The following is an 11,423-nucleotide window of genomic DNA, read 5'->3' on the forward strand; positions in this document are numbered from 1 at the left end:
TGTGACACTTCCAGAATTGAGGGAGGGATGTGCTCTTCTCTTGCCTAGGAGGAGGTCCTGAACTGTCTTGTTCTGGGGAGACTGGACACTTGGCATCCTCTCCCGCCATGAACTGCCCCCCAACCCCTGCCGTATAAATGTTACTGCTGGGGGTGTGAACAAGTAAACATGTGTATTATTTCCTCCCTTGCCAGCTGAGAAGGTGGCAATATTTGCCAGTCCCTCGGACCAGTCTCCCAAACCATCTTTTTCCACACGTGGTGGCGTCTTTCCTTCTTACTGAATCATTTAGGTAATTACCTCAATTCTTCACTTTACTTTGGCTATGAAGACAGAGCCTTAATGAGCCCAGAGCCCTGAACAATCCCAGCTCTGTGGTGAGGCAGCCAGGCAACGGCCGTGGGAGGGGAAGACGGTATTAGGGTGCTCACGTTGCATAACCTGCACGTCCAAGCGGCCAAGCCAGCTGCATCTGCAGCCCGGGTGAGAAGACGGGAGAGGCCCTCCACCAACCAGGGGAACGCAGTCACTTTCTGCAGCAACTCCCAAAGCCTTTAGGAAAGGCTTTTCCCCCTTTGTCCTCCAGAAATAATGACCTTTGTGTGTCAACTTTTGTAGTATCTCATGTCTGAACCCCAAGCAGATGGTTCTGGTGATGTCAGAAGGCTTAGTGAGGGGATTTGAGGAACCTGGGTGAGATCTCAGGTGAGTTGACACAAAGCATGGTTTCTAGTTTCTATAGCCAAGGCTTGGGGATGAGGCTCAGAAGATTCTGGGGCTTGGCTCTGTGTGGAGGCTTATCTGCAACCCATGCAGCCTGCTCAGCCTTCAAGAAGAATGCTTGAAGATCCAGGTCCTGACAGCCTCCCCTGCATCAGATTGTGCACGCTGCAAGGATGACTTTCTTTCTTTCTTTCTTTCTTTTTTTTTTTTTTTTTGCTTCAGTGTTTCAGTAGGCTCCTTTGAGGGAGATGAGAAAATGCTCCATGGCTTTATGTATTCAAGTTTATTCCATTTCATTTGCTTGTCACAGATACCCCATTCAAGGTGATGGAAGCTGGATACACAGCAATTTTTTTTTTCCAGTTCAGCTGTGATAAAACGGTGGCACACTCACCATCTCCGTGCCAGGCCAGGACTTAGAAGTGCAGAGAGAAAGGAAATAGCATTTTGTGAGTGTCCTCTGGGTGCCAGTCATTGAGTCCCTCATTTCAGTTATCCATCACAACAACCATATAAAGAGGACACTTTTTTTTTTTTTTTTTTTTTTGAGGCGGAGTCTCGCTCTGTCGCCCGGACTGGAGTGCAGTGGCCAGATCTCAGCTCACTGCAAGCTCCGCCTCCTGGGTTTCCGCCATTCTCCTGCCTCAGCCTCCCAAGTAGCTGGGACTACAGGCGCCCGCCACCTCGCCTGGCTAGTTTTTGTATTTTTAGTAGAGACGGGGTTTCACCGTATTAGCCAGGATGGTCTCGATCTCCTGACCTCGTGATCCGCCCGTCTCGGCCTCCCAAAGTGCTGGGATTACAGGCTTGAGCCACCGCGCCCGGCCAAGAGGACACTTTTATCCCCATTGTGTAAGTAGTGAACTTGCAGCTAAAAAGAGAGCAAGTCACTGAGCCAGGATTTGAACCCAGCTCTGCCTGGAGCACAGCTGGGCTCCATCTGCTACTACACTGCACCCCAGTCCCCGAAGGGCACAGTGGCCACTTTGTCCACTTCTCCTTCCTCCCTTCCTCCTCCTCACATATTTATCTAGATGAAATCAATTTCGAATGATGATCAAAGTCACATGAGGGGCCGGGCGTGGTGGCTCACGCCCGTAATGCCAGCACTTTGGGAGGCCGAGGTGGGTGGATCACTTGAGGTCAGGAGTTCAAGACCAGCTTGGTCAACATGGTGAAATCCTGTATCTACTAAAAATACAAAAAAGTTAACCAGGCATGTTTGGGTGGCAGGGAGGGCGGCTCCTGTAATCCCAGCTACTCAGGAGGCTGAGGCAGGAGAATCACTTGAACCCAGGAGGTAGAGTTTGCAGTGAGCTAAGATCACACCACTACACTCCAGCCTGGGCAACAGAGCAAGACTCCATCTAAAAATAATAAAAATAATAAAATTCACATGAGGGTGGAGAGGTTAGGAAACAGCTGTGTTTTTTAAGCTATGGCGGTGGGTCTGGAGTTTGGGGTTTGGAGAAGGCTCCCCATTTCCTGGGCAGGTAGGAGTGAGCTGGGTTTATGGCAGGCAGGTTCTAGAAGCCACCAGCCTTGGGAGCCCACCCTTCTCTTCCTCCCTCCTGGCTCTTACCCCCAGCACCTGCCCTGATGCTAGCCAGAGTGGAGGGCAGAGGGCCAGCCCCTGGCCCAGGTACCCAGTGGTCCCTCTGAGGTGCCTCTGGTCTCTGGCTGCTACCCTCTCCTGGGCATTTTCCATTTACTGTGATGGCAGGAAAATCCAGTATCCTTAAACAGCAAGCAACACAGTGAACTGTGAGTGAAGTCCGTGTGGGCTTATCCAGACCTGTGTGTTTGCAAACCAGATCCCAGTATGGACTGTGCCCTGCAGGCAGTCTCCCTTGCTAGAATCTGTTCTGGAACCAGCCCGGTTGATGAGCATGTTGATATTAACAGCCTGGCTTGGCCAAAGCTTCCGGCGCAGCACGCTTTAGTGTCGGCTGGTTATTCTGAGAACATTCTTTTCAAAACACTCTACAGGACAAACAGGCCGAGAGGTTCCTTTGTCCACAGCTGGCCTCTGAAACTGAGCTGACTCTCAAAGGATTGAGAAGAACCCCAAGGAGGAGATCGTCTGCACTCAGAGGCTGAAACGTTTGAAAACAGGTGCGGGAGGGGGCGGGGAGGATGGTCAGTGATAGCACATTCTTCAGCAAACATGTGTCATTTGTGCTTTTACCAAAGCAGAGCTTTTAATTCCTAAAATATAACAGCCTGGTGCAGGGGCTGGAAGAAGAGGGCGCGTTTTATGTGCAACTCTGCTAAATGCTTGGTTGCTGAATGAAAGGTTTGGTTCCGCGGAGGTCCAGGTACCTTCGTCTTCAGAACCACACCTTCCTTTTCATCTCCAGCCTCCCTGGGCTCTCAACTGACTGCTGGGGGCGGGGGGGTGGGTTGCTCTTGGCCCTCCTGTAGCTATGCTTGCTACTGGGTGGGAGGGCTTGCTTTATACTGCAGACATCTTTTTGGATTGTCGCTACCAATTGACTACTTGCCCTCTGCCTCCTATGTCCGTGATTCCTGCTTGTCACAGAAGAACTGCTGGGTCTTTATTGGTTTTCTCTCCAAGGCCTTTTGATGAGGTAGAAAGGAAAGGTCATCAGATTCAGGCTGACCTGGGTTTCCACTTCTGCTTTGTCATTTGCAGCTGTGTGGCCTAGGACTAGTGGCTGAACCTCTCTGGGCCCCAGTAAGATGGAAGACCAAACATGGGCCTCATCAGGTTGGTTAACGTGCAGATTCAGTAAGCCCAGGGAAAACATTAACACAAAATGCTAATAGCTGATGTTTACTGAGCTCTTTGTGTGTACCGCACTCTATTCGACGTGCTTGGCCATACATTAACTTATTTGATTTTTTCCAAAATTCTTAGAGATAGATACTGTTATCGACCTCATTTTACCAAAGAGGTAACGAAGGCATGGAGAAGGTAAATTGCTTGCCAAGCGTTGCCCGATTTTAAGCCTCTGCAGTCTGTATACAGAACCTGTACTTATAATTTTGATTTAAATACTTATTAAATAAACAATAACTTTTATTATCTTGCTCGTTAATACTCCCTGACAACTAAGTTGAAGCTACTGCTTATCCTCAACTGCCAACAACCACTGATGTCACTGGACTCAAGCATCCTTTGTAATACAGACCTATTAATTTATCTAATCCAGAAATATTGTTATTGTTTCCCTTCCCTCCTTTAGCAGAGCCCTCCCTATTGGTTCATATTGTCCCCTTGGAACTTATGTGGGTCTTCTTGGGGATGAAGACATTATTGAAATCATTGCTGACTGGGCACGGTGGCTCACGCCTGTAATCCCAACACTTTGGGAGGCCGAGGTGGGTGGATCACCTGAGGTCGGGAGTTTGAGACCAGCCTGGCCAACACGGTGAAACCCTGTCTCTACTAAAAATACCAAAAAAAAAAAAAAAAAAAATAGCCTAGTGTGGTGGCAGGTGCCTGTAATCTCAGCTAGTTGGGAGGCTGAGGCATGAGAGTCGCTTGAACCTGGGAGGTGGAGGTTGCAGTGAGCTGAGATTGTACCATTGCACTCCAGCGTGGGCAACAAGAGTGAAACTCCATCTCAAAAAAAAAAAAAAAAAAAAAGAAAGGAAATCAATTATTACTGTCAGTTGCCAAAACTCTCTTCAAATTCTTTTCTTGTCCAGGAAGTAGCGGCAATGTGTGATATAGGAAAAAGGCTGTGGCAAGCAGCTCAACTCTTCCAGGCCCACTCATCCCAGCAATCCACTGGCAGAGTGGCACCTGCTTTGGTAGAGCTGCTATGAGATTTGAAGAAGACATTGGTGCCCGGCTGACCCAGGCAAGATGGTCTGGCATCAGCAGATGTCACCAGGAGATGTACATAATACAAAATAAGAAATCATATTTACTAATGAATGAGCAATGCTCCTGGGGTCCTGGGGGCCTCTTCAAGTGGTCTGCAGGATCACTGGAGTGTCTGCCCAGAAGCACTTGCTCCCTGCATGACTGTGGTGGGCCTCAGGGCTTCCCCATGCCACCCTGGCCCGCCCAGGGTGGTGCCAAGCAGAATAAGTTTTCAAACACTCGTATCTGGCTCTGCTCTCAGCTGAAACTGATAACAGACCATTTCCAGATAAACAGGATGGTAGACACATTGACTTCCTAGACGAGATTGATTTCTTTTTTTTTTTTTTTTTTTGAGACAGTCTCACTCTGTGGCCCAGGCTGGAGTGCAGTGGCACCATCTCAGCTCACTGCAAGCTCTGCCTCCCGGGTTCACGCCATTCTCTTGCCTCAGCCTCCCGAGTAGCTGGGACTACAGGCGCCCGTCACCGCGCCCGGCTAGTTTTTTGTATTTTTAGTACAGATGGGGTTTCACCATGTTAGCCAGGATGGTCTCGATCTCCTGACCTCAAGTGATCCACCCGCCTCAGCCTCCCAAAGTGCTGGGATCACAGGCTTGAGCCACTGCGCCTAGCCCTAGAGGAGATATTTTAAATGCTCTAGATCCTTTAAACATTCAAGGAGGCCGGGCGCGGTGGCTCAAGCCTGTAATCCCAGCACTTTGGGAGGCCGAGACGGGCGGATCACGAGGTCAGGAGATCGAGACCATCCTGGCTAATACGGTGAAACCCCGTCTCTACTAAAAAAATACAAAAAACTAGCCGGGCGACGAGGCGGGCGCCTGTAGTCCCAGCTACTCGGGAGGCTGAGACAGGAGAATGGCGTGAACCCAGGAGGCGGAGCCCTGGGCGGCAGAGCCAGACTCCATCTCAAAAAAAAAAAACATTCAAGGAGAGATTTTTTTTTTTTTTTTGAGACGGAGTCTCACTCTGTCACTGAGGCAATTGCGTAATCTCTGCTCACTTCAACCTCTGCCTCCCAGGTTCAAGCGATTCTCCTGCCTCTGCCTCCCAAGTAGCTGGGATTACAGGCATGCACCACCATGCCCGGTTAATTTTTGAATTTTTAGTAGAGACAGGGTTTCATCATGTTGGACAGGCTAGTCTTGAACTCCCGACCTCAGGTCATCTGCCCGCCTTAGCCTCCCAAAGTGCTGGGATTACAGGTGTGAGCCACTGCACCCAGCCTCCTCTAGAGAGGTATTCTTTGACTGGTGCTGTATCTGTTGGGAGTGTCGTCACCTGGGGAGTGGTATGGCCCATGACCCAGTTACCCTCTTGCAGCCTTGGTACCCAGAGGTAAGGACTGAATTGCTCTCTTGCAGCCTTGGTACCCAGAGGTGAGACCTTGAGGCTGTTCTGCAGGTAAGGGAGGTAACAGTTCCAAAGTACCGGTTCTGTGCATGGATGGAAGCAGCTGCCTGGCCGGCTGCCTTGCTGGGCTGCTCTGCATACTCAACACCAGCAGTCTCTTGTCCCGTAAGATGAGTTCGTGATAGAAGATGATTAATAGCAGCTTGACTTTGTTGAACAGTTACACGTGCTGGGCACCTTAGGGCAAGAAAAGTGTTTTTATCCCCCATTTTAGAGATGGTGCAACTGAGGCTTTGGGAGGGCAAGTAACTGATTCCAGGTCACAGCAAGTAAGTAAAAAAGCAAGGACTCCAGTCTAGGACTGCCTGTGTCTAGGGGACATAGTCTTCCCATAGCTCAATAGTTTTCAACCCCGGATGCCCTTGACAATGACGTGGGAGATTTTAGAAATCTATGCCCCACTCTCAGGTATTCTGACGGTGCTGGAGTGGGGCTGGGCTTTGATAGTTTTTGAATCTCCCCAGTGATTGCTAATGAGCAGCCCAGGCAAGATCAAGGGCACAAAGTCATGATGCCTTTGGACCCAAGATCTCCTGGAAATTGTTTGATTTTCACCAGAATTCATCTTTGGCAGATACAGCCTGGCTCAGACTCTGTGGTAACTATCAAGGAATGCTTGGCTGGGGGTTCCTGGATTCACTTGGGGGGGCTATACCACAGGTGAGTACAGAAGACAGCAGTTAAGCTGGTGTGACCTGGGAGATTCCACAAGGTTCTTATGGCTACCTCCAGCCCTGCTGCTCAGCCAACTCCCTCTGCCCCGGTATGGGTCACACTGTCCCCAAAGGTGGGAAATGCCCAGCAGGGAGAATGAGGGAGGCCTCTGGCTCTGCCTTTAGAGGGATTCCTGGGAGGGGAGAGCTTGAGATGCAGGGGCCAAGCCAGCACCGTCTCCTTTACCAACTTGCCCCACTGGGACTTGTCACTGAAGAAGACTCTTAGAGGCTGCGTGGAGAACTGGTCACCACCCAGGTGGTTTACCTGGGGAGCTGGGGAGCTTTGGCATCAGACCTGAAGACTTGAAGGGTGAGAGTGAGAGAGAGGCTGGCGGGGGTGCCTGTGAGGTCCTGTATCCTGGCTGCTCTCTTAGGACGCTCCAGTCCCATCCCTGGGAGCATCACAGAGCCAGGACCGGAGGCTGCCAGCCTGTGGCTCCTCCTCCCTCTTCCTCGGCCAATTCCCAGCAAACCACCCGCTGTACTTGCCAACGGAGCCAGATGCTGCTTTGGGGAAAATACCTTCTGGAGTTTGTCGTCTGAGCCCTCCCAGCTGACACCCACGGTGGAGAAGACGTGTCAGGATAAATGGAAAATCTCTTCATAAATATTTGAAAAAAAAGGCAAAAAGGAAAAGAAAAAAGAATACCCCCCAACTCCCAGCATTTGGGAGCATCTTCGTGATTGTGGTGCCAGATGGAGGAAGCAGGTCATTAGCGTTTATCAATTTGTAGTGGGATCCCAGCAAGAGGACCTTTCCGCGGCTGCAGCTAGGAGCCCCGTGCTCAGCTCCTGGGGCTGCAGGCACCAAGGGGCGCCTTGGCTTGCTCTGTGTGCCCAGAGGAGGGGACAGGTCGGCTGGAGCCTCTGATGGGAGCCGTGGGGCAAGCACAGATGCCCAGCTGGCTGGCGGGGGAGGGTGACCTGCCCTTTATCCATAATGCATAATTGTGTCTTTAAACCCAGCTGCCTTGGGACTTGATTACAATTGGAGCTCAGGAGCAAGTAGCTTTTAGGGGAGCCCCTGGGACACTAGTGAAGAGGCCCCGGGGGGTTGAGGTGCTAAGTGGATAGTGCTGGTGCCCACACAATGTGGGGAGAGCAGCACTCCCAGCAGGAAGGCCCAGGGGATGGGGACCTGCCTCCCCGAGAGGGGCTCGGCTGGAGAGACAGGACACTTTCACGCTGAGGCAGCAAAGTCAGGAGTCCCAAGGCCCCTGTGGAAAAGGGCCCTTCTCAGGTCTGGTCATCAAAGAAACTCAGCACCCAGGGAGAGCACTTGGCCTTGCTTGTGACAGCCCCAGTTTCTGCCATGTGCATCCCTGTGTGTCCCTGGAGCCGGAGCTGCTGCTCTCAGTCCCAGAAGAGCCTGGCCTTTGGGCTCCTCAGACACTTTTCTGCTTGTCCCTGTGCACTGTCACTTGCCTTCCTCCAGGGTCTGGTCCCTGTCTGTCTTGGCTCAGGACAGACAGACTCTTCATACTGGAGGGGAGGATGGTCAGCCAGGCAGGGCCTGGGAGGGGGCAGGATCTCTAGGAGACAAAACTCTGCAGTAAACCTTTGTAGGTAGGGAGAAGTCGGGTTCCTAAGGCTAAGTGTTGGTGCCTGTGGTCAGCTTGGAAAGGCAGACGTGTTCTGAGGACTTTGAAGGGTGCCATGTACCCTTCAAAGCCCTCTCTGCCTGGATTGTGGGGCACACAGACAAACCTCCTACTTTTTAGCAGCAGACCCCCTGTAGTTTCCAGAGGGGGTGGCCCTCAGTGCAGGGTGGCAGTGTGGAGAGGAGGCTGCCTGTGACTTAAGTTGTGTATGGCAGGATGGGAGGTCACAGCAAGCTTGACCAAGATGTTTAGAGCAGCAGTTGTCGACCTGCCTCCTGCTGCATGCTGGAAACGTACATTGCTTCTGAAAGGAGGTAGACTGGCCAGACAGATGCCTGAGAGGGGTGCAGGCCTGGGGGTCGCACTGTGCCGCCTGGCTCAGGGATGGTATTTATTTATCTGTCTCTGCCTTGGCAGCAAGAGGCACAAGAATGGCTTCAACCTGGAGGCTGGATTGCTGTTCACCTTTGGAATGTTAAATCCGCTTTTAACTATGACTCAACTTCTCTCCAGTTTATTCACTGTGAATCAGCTACCTGACATGCTGTGTATGGACACATCCCTAAATGACCAACCTAGAGAAACTGCCGGTGAATACAAACAGCTCCCACAGAAGGCTGGTTGAAAAGCCAGGGCTTTACTCTCTGACCCGGCGTTTGTGTTACACTTGGTTCTCACATCAACGAGAAATCGCTGGGTACTCGTTCGTTTTCTCAGTTGATGGATGAAGTGGGTTGAATTGTGATCCCCCAAAAAGTATGCCTGAGTCCTAATGCCCAAAGCCTGCAAATGTGGCCTTATTTGGAAAAAGCGTTTTGCAGATGTAACCAAGTTAAGGATTTTGAGATGAGATCATCCTGAATTAGGGAAGGCCTTAGGTCCAATGACAAGTGTCCTTAGGTGAGAAGGGGAGAAGACACACAGAGGAGAAAGCAGAGATTGGAGCAAGGCGCCAACAAGCCCAGGAGTGCCGCAGACTGCCAGCAGCCCCCAAAACGAGGGAGAGTCGCGGAACGGGTTTTCCCTAGAGCTTCCTCAAGGAACCAATCCTATCTGCACCTGGATTTCAGCCTTCTGACTTCCAGAACTGTGAGAAAATATGTTTCTCTCTTTTTAAAGCCACCTAGTAATTTGTTACTGCAACCCTAGGAAATGAATACAGTGGATATCCGAGGGCCTTCGGGTGCCAGGCACTATGAGTGCTACTCAGAATGGAGCAGTGGGCTGGGCACTGTGGCTCATGTCTGTAGTCCCAGCACTTTTGGTGACCAAGGTGAAAGGATGGCTTGAGCCCAGGAGTTCAGGGTTGCAGTGAGCTGAGATTGTACCACTGCACTCCAGCCTGGGTGATGGAGCAAGACTCTGTCTCAAGAAAAAAAAAAAAAGTTGCAGCAGTGAGCTGTGCAGGTGTGACCCCAGCCCTCACGGAACCTCCCATCCAGAGTGGGAGACAGACTCAAAAGGGGAATTGCATGAAGAGGAATTGCATGACGAGGGTTCTGAGCAGGAGGCAGGTGCCACGGAGCCCATTTCCTCCTTCCAAACTTACTCCTTCTCCAGCTTCTCCATTTCAGTACAGCACCCCCATTGGCCTGTGGCTCAGGCCACAAACCACAGCCAACCCACCACCAGATTCTGCCAGTGTTATGTCCAAGATGCATTTCTACCCTGTCCACTGCTGCCTGTCTTGTGCCGCCTCCTGGCCAGACCACCTGCTTCTCTCCTCTGGGTGCCTGGAAAACCCTCCTCCAGTGACGCTGTCCTCCTCCTTCACAATTGCCACCTACATTCCCTCAATGTGTTCTCTCCTTGGCAGCCAGAGGATCTGTGCAAATGTCAATTACTTCATTTGTCTGCTGAAAACCATGTCAGAGCATCTTCCCGTGCACTGAGGGTCAAATATGAATGCCCACACCCGGCCTGCCCTATGTGATCTTGTCCTTATGTATAGCTCCACCTTGAGCTCAGGTTCCCCTTTCCCTGAGAGGCTGCTGCACTGGCCACTGTCCCTCCCTGCAACCTACCATGCTCCTTTCCAGCTCAGAGCAGCCTGGCTTGCTCTCTCTCTAGAGAATTCTTCTTTCTCTCAGGTCTCAATTTTTGGTTTCAAGTTCAATCAAGTTCAGTCTCAAGTTCAATCTCAACTGAAACATCCCCTTCTCAGAGAGGTTGTTCCAGACCAGTAGTCTGGATGGCGTGCTCCTTTCTTCATAGCTCTCATCCCCATAATCAGCCTCAGGATTTGCATGTCAGTGTGTTTAAGCCGGTCTTTCCCATACCTGGCAAACTCCAGGAGGGACCTAAGTCTGTTTTGTTCAATTCTGCAACTCCACCACCTAACGCATAGGACCTGGCATACAGAAATGCTCAGTAAATGTTTGTTGAGTGAAAAAGTAAATGATTATATTTTCCAAGCTATATGGTGGGGAGAGGAGTAAAGAAGAACCAACACTTGTATGGTAAACACCGCAGCTCTCGAGATCCTACAAGTATGATATGACAGCAGACTTGGAAATGTAATTGCTTTGTTTTTCTCCCTCCTCCAAATGCCTTGTTTTTAAAGTTGGGTGTTTTTTTTTTTTTTTTTTTTTCTCTCCTTCTGTTGAGTAAATGCGTGTATTAACCCTAAGGCAGCAGAAAACAAAGGGTTTGCAGGCTTAGTGAATGCATGCAGCAAAAGTCAGACCCCAAGAAGGGAAAAGTTCCCGTCAAATAGAACATCTGAGGGAAGCTAAAATGCACTTGCAGAAATAAATTGGTTGCTGTAGCAACCAGCTCTAGCTCTCCCCCAGAATAAAAACACAGAAAGAGGAGGGGCCGGGGGGATGTCAGCTAACTCTGGTCTAGGCTTTAAGAGAAGGAGCTGTCCAAATAGAATTATGGGACAATATTGTGAATGGTGTCACGTTACCAACATAAAATGATGTTGTGCATGCTTGCCTCGATCTGGCAATGGACTCTCTTACTGGGCTTGAGTCATCATTTCCGTTGTCTTCCTGGCTGGCTCCTGTGGGCGGCAGAGTATGTGACGCCTGCCAGACAATGCCTCCTGTCACTCTCAAAGTTGTACACCAGCTCCTGCGTTCAAGCGCTTCTGGAAACCTGCACTTTAGAG

The sequence above is a fragment of the Trachypithecus francoisi genome, unplaced genomic scaffold (genome assembly GCF_009764315.1).
Source record: "Trachypithecus francoisi isolate TF-2019V2 unplaced genomic scaffold, Tfra_2.0 Lachesis_group20, whole genome shotgun sequence".
NCBI lineage: Eukaryota > Metazoa > Chordata > Mammalia > Primates > Cercopithecidae > Trachypithecus > Trachypithecus francoisi.